The sequence below is a fragment of the Numida meleagris genome, chromosome 5, assembly GCF_002078875.1.
Source record: "Numida meleagris isolate 19003 breed g44 Domestic line chromosome 5, NumMel1.0, whole genome shotgun sequence".
Classification (NCBI taxonomy): Eukaryota; Metazoa; Chordata; class Aves; order Galliformes; family Numididae; genus Numida; species Numida meleagris.
Window position 1 is genome coordinate 44,899,832 of NC_034413.1, and position 18,646 is coordinate 44,918,477.

The 18,646-nt window shown below is 43.8% G+C and overlaps 1 protein-coding gene and 1 long non-coding RNA gene across 2 annotated transcripts in view; one reads left to right on the plus strand and one right to left on the minus strand.

Annotated features, from left to right (window-relative positions):
* LOC110400565 lies at positions 4,642-8,125 on the minus strand. Its single transcript, XR_002439936.1, has 2 exons — positions 6,828-8,125; positions 4,642-5,282 (listed from the first exon to the last, which is right to left on the minus strand). It is a non-coding gene; the product is annotated as an uncharacterized LOC110400565 (long non-coding RNA).
* Positions 6,287-18,646, plus strand: part of SPATS2L (spermatogenesis associated serine rich 2 like) — an 80,297-nt gene continuing 67,937 nt past the window's right edge. Inside the window, exon 1 of the mRNA XM_021400540.1 lies at positions 6,287-6,429. The gene's annotated coding sequence lies outside the window, so the exon portion shown is untranslated. The remainder of the gene's footprint in view (positions 6,430-18,646) is intronic.

The window sequence follows — 18,646 nt, forward strand, 5'->3', positions numbered from 1 at the left end:
AGAAGAAAGGAGAGTCCTTTGAAACTCAGTTCGACAGCCCCAGCATTTATTTGTTCACAATGGCATATTCTGTTCTGTGGCTCTTGAAGATCTTGTTGACAAGTGAGGTTCACAAAAGCAGTCCGTTATTTTTTTCCATAGTTAATTCAGACTCGTCAGTTGTGGACTTGTACCACTGGGCCCGTGGTTTGTAGAGATCAAGATAAACTTTCTGAATGGCATCTACCAAACAATGTAGGCTGTTACTGGAATGCTTATTGCTGCTGCAGTCAGTAAGCATTGAGTGCAGCTGGGGATGTGGGAATGGTGGGGGACTCCACATACATTTTCTGCTGTTTCTTTTTCAATACTGAATACATAGTTTAGAGTTCAAGTGGAGTCATTTTTGCAACCATGAGCAATGATGCATATTGAAAATTAGTGTATTTTAATACAAAAAACCTGTTTCACTTCAAATGGTGCATTTAAAGCTGGGAATTGATTAACGTAGCTTGCAGCTTCCTTCTGTCTCCTCCTGGCTCTCCTTCTTTCTCTGTCTCCCTCTGTTTCTGCTGGGTAATTAACTCTTACTTTGCTGTAGACAAAACACAGCTTATCTAGTGTTTGTGACATAATGGAGAGAACACGAAGTGCTTTGTTGTGGTGTGGTGAACTCAGTACGGTAAACTCAGGTAATATGACAAGTTTTACAGGAGGGATCAGGTCATTCAGGTAGCTGTTTCCTCCAAGACCTTCACCAGCATGAATGGAAAAAAAACATCCAGATCTTTCATTATGCTCACATCCTCACACAGTGAACCTCCTGGGGGGGTTGTGGATGGGACGAGGAACCCCTTTTCTTTTCCCTCACAATAACTCTTTTTTCCTCCAAATGACTTGATTTTTCTTAGGGTCTGACTTACCCCAGGTGAGGCATCTCGGCTTTGCTATAGCCACATTCTGCTCCAGAAAATGCTTGTTCCGAGTCTTGTTTGATTCTTTTGATGCGTGTTGTACTGCTGAGAGCATATAATCTTAATGTTCAGGTAGCCTTATAAAAGAACATGTTTTTCTGCTTTTCCTTTTCATTAAACTTAATATCAGATTCTTCTTGCAGGACACAATACAAAATTTGGCCTCAAACATTGGTATCTAATAAGGTTGTGACTTTGGAAACTGACTGGCAGTTCTGCTGGCAGATGAAAGGATGGGACAGAACAAAATTGTCTTCACCTCGCTACTTCTGCCCCAGGAATGGCAATGAACTGCTGACGTAGTATGTGCATCTGTCTGAGTTTACTCCTTACATATCCTTCAGGGAGAAATAGTCTGGAGTATAATAATGATGCCTTTCTCCTAAAATTTTGAAGTTAGCCTAAGCATTCCAATTAATAATTATATTGTTGTACAATGAGATGTGTCATAAATAGAGGACATGTTCATTACCTTCTAGAAGGTTTGTGGAACATGACTACAGAAATATTGTCTGAATTTTGTTACATGAAGTAGGGCTCTTATACAAGGAATGACCCCAAAATTTTATTTTTGTGGTGTATGTGCGTGTAGTTAAGTAGCATTGCTCTTACATAGTGCTCAGTCATGGAAATGCTTTCCTTTTGCTTTTGAGGATTTTGTATTCTACCATGTTGAGTTTCGCTTGAGCCTCCTCAATATGTGCTTGGCATCATTCTGAATTAAATCTTAAGTGACCTTGGTCATTTCTGGATCACACTGCTGACATTTTCTATCATGATCATTGTGCTTACATATATTGTTGTTAATTGACCAAACCTTGTTTCCCCTTGTCTTTTTGGTCTGTGTTAGTTTCTTCTGTCCTTAGCTCTCACATGAGGTCAGTCAGACTCCAGGACTGAATCCACTTTAGAGAAGTAGGACAAGATTTAATAAATAAATGCATTAATTTAAAAGTCACGGTACACAAATCAGAGGTTTTCACAGAACTGCAGCATTTATATACCATGTCTTCAAAGCTAGAGTGGTTTGCTCAGTGGACTGTGACACAGTACTGAGTTTGCATGTTTTGGAATTGCAGTGATGCAAAACAGAAGGGCTTTCTTACTAAATTTTGTTCAGTCAGTGTGTTTGCTTTACCATTAACACTCTGAATCGGCTGCATATCTTGTAAAGCTGAAAGGAGAAAAGTCACCTCTGTGTCAGAACAGCCAGCTCTCTCTCACAGCACCTCGGTGATTTGTGCCTGGGCAGACTGAGCTGTTAGCTCTAAAATGGAGACTGTAACATTTGAGAGCCCTCATCTAGCGTACGAACACAGTTTGAAACTGTGGTCTCAAACAATTCCATATACAGCTATGGAACACCTTTTCTTCTTATGCCTTTCACCATTGCGATGCATTAAGAGCTTGTGTAAAAAAATAAATAAAGGAAGGACCAAAAATACCAAGTCCAGTCTGTTCACACACTGCTCCAGCCCTGAATCTGCTGCTGTGCAGAGTGCCTGGAGCCCTGGGAACCACAGTCAGGAACAAGCTGAGGTTGCTCGCCCTGTGCATTGCTCAAGCAATAGGTGCCAAAGTCAGAGTCAGAATCCCAGGACCTGATGCATCACAGTGCATTGTTAGCTGTGTTTGCTTTGGGGGGTTCTGGTAATTTTTCTTCTAGGTTTTTGTCTTTCTCTATTTAATTATCCTTTTCATGACTGATTTCCTGACTTAATCTGAATGTGCATAAATCTCCACCACAGATTTATCATCTCTATAGAAAGCGCTTTCAGAGTGGTTCTGCAGCTTCTCAGAAAAGGGACACTGTTGGAAAATGAAGCTTTCAGATCCAACAATAAGGCTACTATTATGCTGATTTTTGCCAAGCCTTCCCTCACTTCTTTCCCATTTAATACCAGAGTGAGCTCAAGGCTTCTTTTTGTTTGTTTTTGAACTTCAGTCATTCTTAAGTGTTTACCACCCCACTCAAGTACACTCACTCTGAAACACCGAACACCATGAGGTACAGTGGCATTGCTTCTGGAAGCAGAAAATGCTTGTGTTAGGTTCTTTTTTCACCTTCACTTTTCTGTGAAGATTTTAACAGACTATTTCCCAATCTTAAAAAAAAAAATAAAAAAAAACCTTAGAAATTGGTCTTTGACTGTCACACTTGTTTGAGGCCATTGTATTTTCAAACAAATGTGAGATCTCAAAGCAGCAGTTTTAATTATTTGTGATATAAATAACCTCACTGCAAAACAGATTTTTGTTTCTATAGCATACAGTCTACGTGCTCATAACCATTTCATCAAATTCAGGCCTTGTCTGAGTAAATGAATAGCCACTAGCTGTGGCTTGTGAATTACCCTTTCTGAATCTGTCCCATGACTTCGGGAGCCAAAACATCTTTTTTTTTTTTCTTTTTGCTTTCACACATACAAATGCAGGAGCTTTTCGATTTATATAAATACTTTTTTTTTTCTTCTTCTGAATGTTGAAATTAACTATCTGCTGATACCACATAGAAAAGCAGCCTCTCCAGTTTTTGGTCCTTTCTGACTGACTGTCAGAATTTTCTGTAGCTATCATAAATCTTTTTCTTTCCATGTTGTTACTCCATATACCGCTCCTTACGATCCACACAGGTCCTTGAAAGGACCTTCTGCCTTTTCATTGCTTGGCAGCGATCTCCTAAGCCGAGCAAGTAAACATCTATCTCCTGAAGACATATCTCTGTTCATCGCTTCTGGTGCCTCTCTTTGAACTTTTTTTCCGCTTACATTGCAGTTTTTCACTGCAGTTAACAAATGCCAGGATAAAACATTATTATCAGCCCTTCTCCTGCCTTAAAAGAGCCATGTTACTTTTATACCCCAGATTAGCAACCGTCTTACAACATGAGAGATGTAATTTGCTGTTTTCCCCATCTTTGCCCTTAGATCCTTTGCCAGACCACTGCGACTGCACCAGTTTGTTTGCAAATTTCTATGTTGAATCAGTTTCTCTCTGTTCCAAGCCAGGAATGGTTGTGTGCCAGGGGAGTTGTAACTGATTTAATTTATTCCCAATTAAAAAACTTTGAATTACTGATTCTAGTATTGAAAAAACAAACACATGCTCCCTTGTGGACCCACCCCTGGGCACCTCTCCTCTCCCCTTACTGCTCTCCGTTCCTCCACTGCACATGACCCCTGGTCCCTCTGGTGAGGCAATGGGCAGTGGGGGAGACCAAGGTCAGTGCGTGGTGTTTGTTTTCCTCAGTGCTTCTCCTGCTCTCACCCCTCCTGTCCCAGTGTATCTTGCATTTCTTGCATGTCTCCTCCTCCTCAAATGTATTTGTGCAGAAGCAGCAGAACCTTCTCCAACTGCCTCGTGTTTGGCACACGGTGAGGCTGTTCAGTCTGTTGCAGAGCCTCTGGAACCAGCATAGGGTATTTGATGATGTATTTATTATAAAGCATCGCCAGGTGCCAGTTCCACTCTTTCCTGATGGTTTCCCAAGGTTGCCCATAGCGGCAGTTTCCTTGAGCCAGCTTTTGGACACCTGTGGGCTTCCCAAAGCTTTTGTTCCTTCCTCTCCCTTTTCTTTTTTCCCTCACTTGTGTTTAGTACCTCAACGCTCACCCTCAAAACAAATATACTATTTCTTGGATTACAAAAAAAGAAAAAGAAAAATAGGAATGAAGTAATTTCAATGCACTGAGGGTATAAAGCCTTTACTGGCAAATACGTACAAAGTAGATGACTGAATTTTTATTTAAGTTTCCTAAATAAACTTACGGTTCATCTCAAATAATTAACTTTTGTTCAATCACTACTTTTTAAGGACTCTGAAGATACAGAACAAAGTTGCCACACAGGTTTTTCTTCCTCTGCATTGTCACAGAAAAACCTGAGCTATTTCTGGCAGTTCTCATTTTTAGGTCATTCTTCATATACCATTCACTGTCATTGAAATTAATGAGAAAATAAAAGGAGTGACCTTTGGCTGAGCACACACAGTTTATGCATGAGCTAAACAGCGGGATCCTTTTTCACTCTTCGTTTTCCCACATTCTCTTTCTCCCTGCTCTCCCCCATCCAAATGTAATTTGTAAAGCCCTCAGAGCCTTCCATCCTGTGCATTTCCACTGCGTTCCTTTAGATGAGTCTCAAGCCCTTGGTTCACATCTGTTCTCCCATGCAGGAAGTTCGGCAGCATCCTTGATTTATGAACATAACGCTCTGATCTCTTGAACTTCAGAATCGTTTCCAGAACTCCCAGGCAAAATTCACGCAGTTCGGGGAGTAAATAGGTGGCAGTAGTATGAGCGGGAGCACTCTCGGAGTGCAAATGCAAGCCTGGAAGTTCAAAATGATGCTGTTTAAAACAAACCAACATTTGCCAGAGATCTGAATAGTTTTGAAGACGTGATTCCCAAAGGAATGTTAGTTCCAAGCTTGTTGGCTGCACCTTAGTGCTGAGCATCTGCATTGCACCCAGCTTTCTGAAGGAGATGGGAGAACCCTTTGCGGCCGAGTAGGGCAGGAGGGGCTGAGGGTGGCCTGCTGGGGTACCCAGAGCCAAGAGGGAGATCCCACCCCTCGGCACTTCCATGCTGCGGTCTGGGGTGGTTGGCTGAAAGCAACGAGGGCCAGGTGCTGCCTCTGAGCAGTGTTGGGAGGCACCAGCGGGCCATTCTGCTGAGGGCAGGGAGGGAAGTGAGGCTCCCTTGTGGCCCAGGGAGCCCACTTGCCATGGGCAGCGAGAGGGAGGTAAGGACTCTGGAAAGAAATGCTGGGATTGCCCAGCACGGTGCCTGCGCAAATGAGACCTGGTGTGTGTGTGGGTTAAGGGACTGCCGGTGGTGGCGTGGGACACCCATGTTGATAGTAAATCCAGATTTTGTTGCTTACAGGAAATCTGTGATTTTCCTTAGTTCTAAGCGTGCAGCCATATCTGCATGTTCTAGTGTTTGAATGTGAGGGGACTGTTATGTATTGCTCCTTCACCTTTGTGCTGCACGTTTTCTTTGGAGCTCTTAAGCAGTATTTTAAACTATCGATAACTGAAAAACTTGAGGTGCGCTCTCACGTCCTGACGCTCGCCAGGAGCGCTCGCAGAGAGAAGAGCCACGCGCCGGCGATGATTTACATCGCGCGCTTCACTCTGCTCAGCGAGAAGCGCTCGAGCTCTTCGCAGCGGGGCCGGCGCTGCCCGCCGTGCCGGGAGCGCACGTGCGGTGCCACGGGGGCGCGCGCCGGCGGCGGGAACGCTGCGGCACCGCCCGCTCGCGCGCCCGCGGGTCGGGGAGCGCGGCGCGGCCGTTGCTGGGGGCGGCGGCCGTTACCGGGGCGGGCCCGGGGCGGCGCGCGCGTGCGGGGAGGGGCGCGAGGCGTATCCCGGCGGGCGGCCGCGCCACCGCAGCGTCCCGCGGCCGCCGCTACCCGCAGCCTTCATTCTTTCCTCCCGCCCTCCGCCGCGGCGGCACGGTGCGGCTGCAGCGAGGTAAGGCGGCGCCCCGCTCTCCGCTCGGCACCTGCGCGGGGCGGTCCGTCCGCGGCGGGACCCGGGAGCGGCGCTGAGGAGGCCCGCTTCGAGTTTCGTGCCGCCGGGCCGGGGAGGCGGGTGCTCCGGGGCCGCTTCGCCGGCGGCACGGGGACGCGGCGGGGCTCGGCCCGGCCCCGCTCCGCCCGCAGCCGCCCGCCTCCCCGCGGCCCCGGCGGGCGTCGGCGGAGCGGAGCCGCGCCGTTCCGGGCTGTTGGGCGGCAGCCCCGGCCGTCAACGATTAGCCGCGCCCGGGAGCGCGGCGCTGGCCCCTGCCGGCCGCAGCCTTCAGCCCCGGCTGCCTTGGCGGCGGAACGCGCTGAGGCAGCGCGGCGTTCGCTCCTGAAGCGCTGTCTTACCCTTTCCCAAGGGCTGGGGAGCGCTGCAGCGCGGGCTGACACACGGCGACGGGGGGACGGAGGTCGCTGCGCCCTCGCTGCTGTCCCTGCACAAACGCTGGAGGGTTTTGCTCGTCTGCGCCGCGATTACTGCCCTGAGGTGATAGGGTCGTTTGTTCTTTAACATCTGGTGTCTTCTTGCAGCGCCTGCACAGCGCGGGCGTTAGGTGCGCGGTTCGCTGGTGGCAGGAGAGAGCTGACTGTGTTACCCTCTGGCACAGTGCAGCACCGCCTTTGCTGAGCTGTAAGCGAGCAGCGTGTGCCTCTTCCCCACCCTCTGCCCCACCACGCTGCGGTGTGAATCACGAGCAGGCTGCTTTCCTTGGGAGAGCTGAGAGGTGCCACGGGAAATCCATCTTTTTTCATTCCAGGCCGCGTTCCGTGGATCGGTTTGGTTGATTCTAGCTTGGAAATGTGTGAAGTTTTTTATGCTTTGAGGGAACTATCGTCCTTCTGTGGGAATTCTTTTCTGGTAACATTTTGATTTGAAGTCCCTGCGTATGTTATAAAGCATCTTTCTTCTTTTTCCTCAAAATGCAGTTATTCAAGGAGGCTAAACTAAAAACTTGATAAATAGAGAGTAGAAAAGAATGTTGCTTGCTAAATGTCAAGGCTATCCAGGGACGGATGTGCGCTGGCCCTGAGAGGAGCCCTGTGGGCAGTGACCTGTTGAATGCTGCTAGCTGGATGGAGCCTTCCAGCTGCCCTGAGCAGGGCGCTGCGCCCTGGCCACGATTGTTTCTGTGCATGTGGTCAAAGCATGTAAACAGGGAATGGTTTCCAGCTTGGAACAGGTTGAGCTTTGTGAGGCTCCATCGCAGCCTGCTGGAGCTGATCACTGCTGCTAGGGTGAGTGTTCTCCCACAAATTGTGGTACAGGAGCTGAAGAAATTTGGCCTTCTAGGAGAACAGCAAGCTCTGTTAAACATAAGGAGATGCTAATCAAGATAACAATTATACTGTGTCAGGTGATGTATAAACATATAGTAGGGCGAGGGCACCACTCTGGGAATTTTACTGCTTAAGAAAGTGTTGTGATTAAGATGAAGGAAATTAAATACGCTTCAAAATGTTTTCAGGACTGCCCCTAGCCAAAGGGTCTGCTTCCACAGCCATGACTGCGGCAGCTGTTCTGAACTTAATTTGCCGGGAGAAGGAACGTGTGCGTGAGGGTCTTTGTGTTGTCTGACATTTAGTAATGAGCCTAAACATTGAGCTCAGTGCCTCCAAGTACTGTCTATATTGGAGAAGGTTCGATTCTCAATCTAGATCAGTTTTTTTTTTTCCTAGTTTTTCTCAAGGAAATGGTAACAAGGCTGTGGCAAGGCTCTGAATTGCCGTTTCCCAAATTTTAAGGAAATCTGTGTCCGGAACCTAATCTTATGGTTTGAGACTGTTTTTAAGAGAGAATGCAAGATTACAGTGTCTTGAAATGCATTTCACATGTCCTTTGAGCTCTCTTGTAGCAACGGTGAAAGTAGCAAAGCATGCCTGTCAGTAGTTACAGCAGTTAATTCCCCTAGATCACTGTATTTGTGTTCCATTTAACCCACACGTTATTTCTGTTGTCATTCTAGGCCCTGTATTTAACTGTGTGTTTTCAGGGCCCAGGTCTTAGAGGTGTTTGAACATTGTTAAACAATGTTAGTCATTCAGGATAGAAAGAAATACTCAGACGTTGCCTAAACACAATCTGAAGTGGTGCTCTAGGCATCCAAAGGAAAGGCCGAACTCCACTTCTCTCTGTGAACTGGAGGGTTTTAAAAGGAAAGTGTGTAACGATTTAAAGCAGAAGGCGGTTTAGAGCAGAAGGCGGTGAGGTGTTGTGCAGAGATCAAGGGAAGAAAAACAACTAGTTGTTGTTTGTCATTAACTTGTAAAAAATACTAAGGATTTGTTGTCTGTGCTACTCTGGGGAAACGTGCTTCCCCATAGCTGTTGCTGTTGTTTCCTCCATCCTTCCTGGTTTTTTGCTCTGTCCCCATCCTTGTGCTTCTCCATCCTCCTGCCCTTTCTGCCTTTCTCAGGTGCTTCACCGGTTTTCTGTTTAAGTTTTCTCCTTCCTGTACAAAAGGTGTGAAATGGTTAATTTCAATTGCAAAATGGCTTTGTTTTAGTCTGGACTTCTGGTAGGAAGGTCTGCCACCTTCCTCCTGCTAATAGTTCTTTGATATAATAATTCTTCCAAATAATTTGACCCTGAACTTCACCGAGGATAGCAGGGGGATGCAGAGTTCCCACCTGTTTGTCCTGTTTGTTTCTGAGCACCTTGAGCTTCAGGACAACAGTGCGGTATTGTTCTGTCTCTGCATTCGCTGTCCAGGGGATGATAAATGACAATGTACTTCACTTGCAGGTATATTTGGCATGCCAGGACATCTGTTTCCGGTGTATGGGTACTTCACAGTTGGACTAGGTGATCTTGGGAGGTTTCTTCCAACTAAACTATTCTACTTGACATGTTTGAAAGGGCCATTGTATGTGATTCTCACAGCCAGGCCTTTTGCCCTATTGGTGCCATATGGTACCGCAGCAAAGCCCAGCTCCCTGCTTGGTGTGAGTTGATAGGGTGGTAGGGAAAGCTGCATCCAGCTCACACCTGGAGTCTTCACCAGTAGTATGCATGAAACGTATTGCTTAGTTTTGGGAGGGGTTGTGAGAGCATGAGGAATGTGAAATCTGGGATGCTGTGGAGTGAAAACCGGTATTTCTGACCGTTTCTTTTCACAGCACGTGGGTGGAACAGATGGGTGAAGAGGGCAGGTCTAACAGCTGTGACTTTTGGTTCTGAGTGGAAGTGCAGTAATTCCCCTAGTTCTGCGTATGGATTAGAGGAAATCTGTTTTCGCTTATGAGCCTCCCCTGTCTTTCCTGCTGAAAGTTTGTCCGTGTGAGACTTGTTTTGAAACTCCATAATGAAATCATATGTGCGAATTCCATCTTGGATGTGCGTGCATTCACATGCAAGGCCTCAGAACTGAAGTGTGATTGGGGAGGAGGGAGAAGTGAACGTTTCCCTACTTATGAGAAGTCATCAGACATGATTGACCTCTGTTTTTCTGAGAGACTTCAGAAACAGACTTCAAAATTAGTTAAGAGTCAAATGCTGATTTCTCAGTTAGGAAAAAAAAAACAAAACTTTTTTAATGAGTAGGCCGTCATAGGAAATTTGCTCTATTACAAAGTATTTATTAAACAACAGACATAGCGCTTTCAGTCATTAACCTGGTGCAATTATACTTTTCCTAGACTTTGTGCTTAAAATGTTTCCAATGATTTTTCCATTTATACAAGGCAAATAGTGCTGCAGACCCTAAATAGGGTTTTGGAATAAAGTCAAAGTTCTGCGTGTATTTTCAACTCATCTTGTAAAACAACTAATATAGAACGCCTGTCCATCCTTTGGGAATACTGAGAGATTAATCTAAAAATACGCGTGGTATAGTTGTACTAGGAGAGGGCTGTGGCATAACATTTTCAAAGCTTGTTCTTTTCTTGCTTTGCTCTTAACTGAAGCTATACAGTTTCTTCAAAAAGCATGAGTTACAAATGAATCTGCAATACTTTGTGACTTCTAGTTCTTTTCCTTCAGACAAAAGGTCCTTTCAATGTATTGTGGAATGGTTACTGATTTTCATGTGGTCGTTCAAGAAAAGGATAGTGATTGGCCTTCATAATAGGCTTTTCAGCACCCTCTCTAGTGGCTTGCTGACTGAAAAGATGCCTATGGCTGGTTACTGTATCCAGCGTTTAAATTACTGGTGGATCTAACCTTCCAAGTACTGAAAAAGTATGAGTTGAAAGGGCAAAAAAAAGCTTCACCCATGCTTGAATACCAGCGTGCTTCTCTTGGAGCTGGAGACAGATTTTGGTCTGGGTAAACTGGTGTGGTTTTATTTATTTTGATGTTTATTGGCTAAAGGCCTGTTTGGTTTTGTTCTGTTGTTGTGTTTTTTTTAAATTATTATTATTTTTATTAAGTGGTAGGTAACTTAAACCTGATGAACTGTGTTCCTGTAAGCTGGCTGGCGCGGTGGCAAGCAGTGTTATCTGACTGTGCTGCACATGGCCGAATGGGCAGCGAGTATGATTTCCTGAAGATGTGACCGTTCTGTAAAGTTGTGGCTATGCTCTGAGTTAGCACTAAAGGAGCTTCTACAACTGTCGTGTCAGCGGTGCAGTCTCACCAAGCTGTTACCCTTTGGTGCCAGTGAGGCTTGCCTGCCTGGCAGTGCTTCAGAATAAACACCCTCTGCTTCAGTGCAGGTGGGCGGGTGGCCGTTGCCCCAGCCTTGTGCGAAGTCTGTGCAAGGATTCATGATGTTTACTGAACCTTGCCTGGAACAGCATCAAAAGATAGTATTTGTGCTATGAGATGTTTCTCAATGATAGTAGCTTTTCTGGATTCTAGTTGATTTTTGTTAGAAATATGTGCAGAACTTGTCCTGACGCTTCAGCACCAAGATGTCTGCCTGAGTGCTCTCCGTAGTGCGGAGAAGCACAGAACTTTTAGTGCTGCTGAGGGCTGATGCATGCTGGCAGCTAATGGCGTAGGAGATCAGGACTTGAGACCTTCTAAGTTTAGATGCAACTGCCAGTAAAGAGTATCTGGGCTTCAGATGACTCTTCGTTCAAACACATACTTAGATGGTCATTTCAGAATGAATTACTTCTTCATAACATGTAAATAACATTTTTCAGATTGTACTGGTTTACATTTATGTCCCACATGTGCCTTCTATTTCTCTTAAAATGTCCACTTTTAATGTTTAAATGAATTTCCTGTATGATGGTTGGTGTATAATTAAATGCACTAAAAGCCTTACATGGCAGTCTGGGTATGGTGGCACTCAGACAAAGTGGGAATGTGTTCAGAGACTGTGGTTTGTAAAAGCCACGGAAAAACATACAAGTGTCAAAATGCCATCACTGCGGGACTTGTCACGCTGTGTTGACAGAGGGAATAACTACCTTATGCATTCATACTAGTCTGTACGGAATTTGATTTAGGACTTTCGGACTTTGTTTGAATAAAGTGTTGCCTTTTTTTGTAATGCTGCTTTCCAATAATAACTTAGTGCTGACTGGAAATTGTTTTGAGCTGGCTAGTTTAAGCTGTTGGCATGAATTTGTGCTTCAGTGTTAGGATCAGAGCTTGCATTCCTTGCTCTGGAGCTGATGAGGAGAGTGACAGCATGAAGGTAGAGTGCTTGCACAGCACTCAGAGAGTCTTTCACAACTCCTGCGGCTTTCCGTGTACTGGGGCTCCTTTACTACTGCAGTGGAAGAAGGAAATCTATTTTTAATGAAAATCCCCAAAGAATTTGAGAGCTTTTTCCTCTACAGCTGAATTACATAGCGTACAGGCATGATGGAAGCCTGAAAGGGTGGCATCATGCATCTGGCTAACAGAGAGGCAGACAGATCAGGAGTGTGAAGACAAGATCAGCAGAAAGGATTTGGAAGATCAGCTGTAGTATCAGATGCATCTCTTGTCTTACCGTGCTTCAGCTCAGTACGCTTTCCAGCAGTGCCCTGAAGAAGTCTGCAAGGTGAGGGAAATACAGATGAACTAGAGCAGCTGCTGTGGCTGTGGAAGAAGAGTGCCTGGTGGTTGGAAAGACCTGTGGTGAGAGTGGAAGCTCAGAGACGCTCCCGGGGGCCAGAAGGAGCACTGTCAGCCAGGGGGCACCAGGTTCTCAGCTATGTCTGTTGAGGTATTCCAGTGGGAATGGGAGCTTGTGAAGTGATGGCAAAAGTGGGAGATTACAGTGAAGGTCTCTTCTGTGTGGTGGTAATACAAGATCAGGGCTCGGTGTCTTGGAGGAAGCTTTTTGTTGAACAGACAGTGAGCTTTATAGCAGAAGATCTTCAACTCTCTGCAATTTATCTTCATGTGAAAAGGGGCTGTGGGTAGTGTCCTATATTATCTGACACATGCTTCATGCAGGAAGTCATCACCATCAGTGAAGTTGTACTTTTGTGATACTGATGTTACTTCTGTATCTTGCCTTATGATCTTTGAATATTTCTGTTCTGCTCTCTTTTTGTTGAATTGCTATTTTCGGTACAAGATGGCTAACCACTGAAGTGTCAATGATGCGACTTTGGGTCTGCATCACAACACAGTGTGTGACCTCCAGTGTTTTCCACTTGGAGGTGTAAGCCATTTGTGTGTCTGAAATACATAAAATCTTGGTCCTCTGCAGCTCAGTTCCTGAGGAAGGGATATTTCACACTAAAGCCCCGTCAGCACTTTAGCTATGTTAGCAGTTTTGCAGTGCTTCTGATGTGAGTGGGAGTTCGGCTCTGTGTGGGAATACCGCATGGGAGGCAGCTGTGGAACAGTGTGCTGCCTTTCCCTGGAGTGCTCTGGTGCTTCTGTAGTGCACAGGCCTGAAACTCCTGGCAGCTCTGAGACTGCTCACGCTCCACAGAATGAGTTGAGCTGAGAAGTGCTCAATAATGTGAAACATTTTAGTTTATTTTGTAATAAATAGACTAAGCCTACAAAAATAAGGAAATTCGGAGCAAGGGCAGACAGTTGGGCGTTCTGGAAAGTCACTCTGCTGTTGCCTGATCTGGCAACAGATGGTCATGGATGTAAATTCATCCATTGCACTGCCATTCATTGACAAAGAACGATGAGTTACCTTTCTCTCGGCTAATAGGATGAGCTGATGTTCCCATGCTAGCCTTTTTATATAATTTCCTTAAGTTATGTTGTATCTGGCCCTAATCATTTTTATTCACTTTACACGTTATCCTGTAGATGAGGAAACGTGGGAAACTTCTAATTGCCACCCTCATGGTGGGTTTTCAGAGGTAATAAGTACAGAAAGCTTTAATAGGAATTGTGTGCAGTGAGGTCCTCTGAAGGTCAGACTGCAGGTGAATGGTACCTTCTGATGCTTTTTAATGAGAGTTGCCAAAGAGTGGAAACGGATTAATTAAGCAGTTGCAAGGCATTTGTTAAATGGAAGGGGGATCATTTTGTGGTTGCAATGTCTATTAAACTGTGAAAGGTTAGTTATTCCTATGTTGAATCACATCAAAGGAACAAAGCAATGTAAATGCAATTATTAATTACACTGAATATCACGCTCTAAAAACATTCACTAGTTTAATTGTATTCTCTTGAAATTGAAAATAGTACATTCTTTTCAGTCTCTAGCTGAGACTGATATTAAAGTTTCTGTAAACTAGAGGAGACAAACCTACAGATTACTGTTACTTATGACAAAAAAAAAAACTGGATATTTTGTATCACAGTATGGTGCTTAGTCTGAGCTGAGCTCTGCCCATAAGACTTTGTATCCTCAATGAACTGCCAGGGAGTTTGGAGCCCTACTCTTCACTCCTTTAGGAAGGAATCTGCTGTTAATTGAAGTAGAATGTGTAGAGATGCATAGGATCTTGAACAGGAGATGGACGACTCAAAGTATAGGATGTAACTATTAAGCCGCTGCATTAATATGGCTGTAGAAAAGCACTTGTCCAGGAGTGGAAGTTGGTTGGTTGGTTTGTTTTAAAACAAACGCACAAAACCACAGATGTACAGCCCAACAAAGCCAAGCATACAAATAAACTGTGTGTAGTTAAAGGAAATGTCTGCAAAGCTGTCAGGCGATGGGAGCAGGGTGGAAATGTACCAGCCACTCATGTTCAGCACTACCTGGATTCTGCTAGGTAAGATTTTCAGTATACGTGCTATAAGGAATTCTTTGAAGTGTGTATACTTCACTCTTGTCATATGTCAGGGTGTAAAGAGATTATATCATTTACACCAGTCTAACACTGAATGCTTTTTTACATCACAATTTTCAAGTTTTCTGTGTCTTCTTCCTTGAAAGGGTCAACCGGATTTACTGTCCCACAGCTTGATCTTGCATCAGGATCAATGTAAGAGGAAATGGGACCCAAAATTTGGCCTGTTCCTAACTGTCTTCCTATATTGTTTGGAATGTTGCTTCCATACTTGGCAGAAATTCAGAGTTTGTTTGCTGTTGCTGTTTATTAGAATTCAAGATTTCTGTTATTTTTTTCTAAACAGAGTATGAGAAACTTCGAAGTTGCTAACTTGGACTCAAAGTGATTAATTAATCCAGACTGATAATTTATGTAGACTTGGTTTTAAGTTACATGAAGAAATAAGTTATCAAAATTCCTTGGAAGGATTAGCCAAGACGATGACTGCTCGCAGGGTCCTATGCATTACATATTAGCAGCCAACTGATAACATTTGTGTGATTCCTGACAAATGTGAGCGCTCCTCTATGTGAAACTTGAACAACTGAAGTGCATTGAGTGTCCAAAAATCTTGCCACCAAAATGACAGGCCATCAGAAAAGAACTAATTGTCCAGAGCATCTTTCAGAACCGTTACAAAATGTCTGCAATTCCACAGCATAGGCAGGGTGTCTGTAAATGGTAGGACCAGAGCAACACCTAGGTCGGCTCCCTGTGGTTTGAGTACTGCTTGTTAAGCAACCTAGCATGCAGGCCCTCTCCAGCCCTGGCTGCGTTGCCTTTCATCTGGCACTTTGCCTTGGTCACTTTCTGAATTGGTATTTAGAATAATTGTTTTTTGTCATTGGGTTTTTTTTTCCAATAGCTCTATCCCTTACTCTCCCTTGATATTATAGTAGTCAAATTTAGATCAAAGCAGTATCCTAAGGAAAGGTTACATTTCCAGAAGTGTCTTCTTATTTAAATGCCAGGTGTGTAGAATAGCAAGAAGGACTTGCTATTGGTATTTCTAAAGTCCAAAAGATTCCCAGATTCTATTAGAATCTCGTGTTTTGTCTTATTTTTAAGCATTTTTTAAAATTTTCATTTCACAAATAACTGTGTATATTCAGGTATATCTAAAACTTGATGGTCTCCTTTAAATATCTATTACTTAACCATAAGGAATCAGTGCTGAAGGAAGACCTATCAGCAGCTTCACATTTGTTCCTTAAAGGCCCAGTGTTATGTACCATGCTCTTTCATAGCTCACATTTCTCTTCTGCATTTACAGCATATTTGTTTTCAAGGACGGGGAGTTACAGATCGATTGTGACCAAAAGTCTGCACTTTAAGTTTTTCTGGAAGTTCTAACATTGATTGTTTAGAACCAGGGTTGGTTTTCTTTTTAAAAGAAGGCTTAACATAATGAGGAACAGCAGTTTTGCTTTCATCTGCTACCATTTTTAAACGTGAGGGATTAAAGTAATTGTTCCTCTTCCAACTACATCCCATGTAAAATACCTTTCTCATATAAAATGTTTGTAATGCGTTAAAAAAAAATCTTAGTAAAAAATCAAGTTTGACGCAAGATTGACACAAGCATTTTATCTGAAGCCCAAGTTGCCCTTTAAGTAATTAGAGAAGCAATAAGTTCCTGTATGAGAAGCTTACCCCAAAACTTTGGCTGTTATTTTGTTATTCGTATATTGTTCCTGTGAAGTGTCTGCTTTGACACATATATTTAGTGTTTCATGGATCCTTCTGTTTTGGGGCTATGAGGGAGCTCTGCATTCTTTCCTCTGTGATGTGAGATACCACGTGGGAATGGGATCTCACTGTGTCATGTATGAATCTGATGAAGGTCCCCCAGGTCCCTTCTTCCTATTAAAACTTCAGAAGTGTCTTGAGCTCTATTTATATTTGTAAATTGATTTCGTTATACATTGTGATTTCATTCTTAGAGTTTGAGTGCAACAACATAAGGGTATTTTCCCATTCGGCATGGAGGGAGGTAAAGATTGGGCTTCTATGTTAAAGGAGTATGCCTAATCCCAAGCACTCTGAAATATAAAACCCAGTGCACATGCTCTGTGGTTCTGTTCTGCTCTTGTACCTGGAGGGGAAGAGGAGCGTGAAACAGCTTAGTGGGCAGCTGGCTGGGAGTTCTTGGTCCTTGTTCTTCCTGGAAGAAAGGAGGATGGTGTGGGGTAGAACGGACTGGAGGATCCCACTAGCTCCTGGGCTGAGTGGGTGCTCTTAGGGCGGTATGTGGTGCTTGCTCCCACTTGCTGTCTTCTAAATTGCAGTGTAAACTCAGCATCCACAACCTTGATGCGTTACACACCACACGCTGATAATGTTCAGTAGGTACCTTTTTTTGTCTCCTAAAATTGTACTTCGTTCAGTTAAAAGCATGTACATTCAGATGTTTTCTCTGCCTCGCATTTATTTAGATAAGCAATTCACCAATTTCTTTCAGAAAGTGTCATGAAAATACTTCCTTTGTCAGACAGTGACTGTTTAGAAATGTTTATAAATGGGTGGCATTACTAAGAAAATGTCTATTTTGATTTTGTTCGCTGAAAAAAACAATTCCTTTATGAAGTGCTGGGAAAAAATATTTGATAGAGAGGGGGTGACTAATTTCATTTCAGTGTGCAAAGTGTGAGGTACATCTTCTGTCCTTCTGTTGGGAGGCTGAAGGCAGATTACATGGAGGATGTGCCAGTTTGGAAACAGTGGTGATTGCACGTTAATTGGGAATGAGGTATTCCAGCTGTCATTAATTGTAGAAGCTGTAAAGTGCTTAATTGTTCTGATTTACTGGAAATGAATGGGAGAATAGTTTCTGCCCAGAAAATTACATTTTTATTTTTTTGGTAGTTGCATTTTTTTTTCCTGATCTTCTTTTAGAATGAATTCTAGGATTATTTTGTGTAAGCTAACGTACATATATTTAGACGAGTCTATGCTAAATTTTCTAACAAATCCGGCAATTATTTTTAACTTGTCAGCACTTAGGCTGTCTGAGGCACTTTTTTTTTTTTTTTTTGAGTTCTCCAACCTCTGCCAGAAAAGCTTGCTCTTACAGATTGGCCTCTCAGTGTGCAAAATTGGCAAGTTAAACTCACAATGGACTTGTAGTGACAGCTGAACTCCTCCAAGAGGAGGCAGCTTTCACACAGAGGCATGGGAGATCTCTAGACCCCACAAACTGTACACAGTCTTTTTCTCAATTTTCTAAGGGCCACTGAAGTCTATAAAAATTGAGTTCCCTTTCGGCACCAAACATATCCTGGCTCGTCACGGCATCACTGATTGTCTTAACCAGGGTTCTCCAGCTTTGTGATGTTGCTTGGTTACCAGCATTCCCACAACTCTCAAATAAAACAAAGTAAATGTTGATGGTTTAAGTTTCTGTTTATGGACTGGTCTACTGTACAGATCCAAACAAAACAGAACTGTAAATCCTCTGCAGCTTCTTTAATGATCTTTTATTTTTGTCTCAAGTATTCCATCTGGCTGCTTGTAAAGGCTTTCTCTTTTAAATATGTTTTTTCAGTATATTGGACTACTTCTAGGATTCTGCACAAACTCATTAAATTCAGAAACTAGGATGCTGGCTAAAGGTAAGGCATAACAAATAACGGTTTTTGCTATCAGGTAGTCTTGCTACCTATGGCCGGGAGACTGCCTTTTAGATATACTTTATGTGCATCCTCTGTTGAGGGTGGGAAAAAGGATGAAGCTTAGCTTGGAATGTGTGAGAGACTATTTTATTTAGTAATGATAATAATAAAGAACTGTTGTAATTGTTTGACTGAGGATTCTATGTAATTTGAGTACTTCAGAATGTAGCTTCAGCTTCCTGCCCCTACAGTTATAATTTTGATGCATGGGCTCATCTGTTTCAGTGAAAATTCTCATCTCCAATCCAGATAGTTGATAGTTGATGGTCCCCCTCTACTCGGCTCTTGTAAGGCCCCATCTGGAGTACTGTGTCCAGGCCTGGGGCCCCCAGCACAAGAAGGACGTGGAGCTCTTGGAAC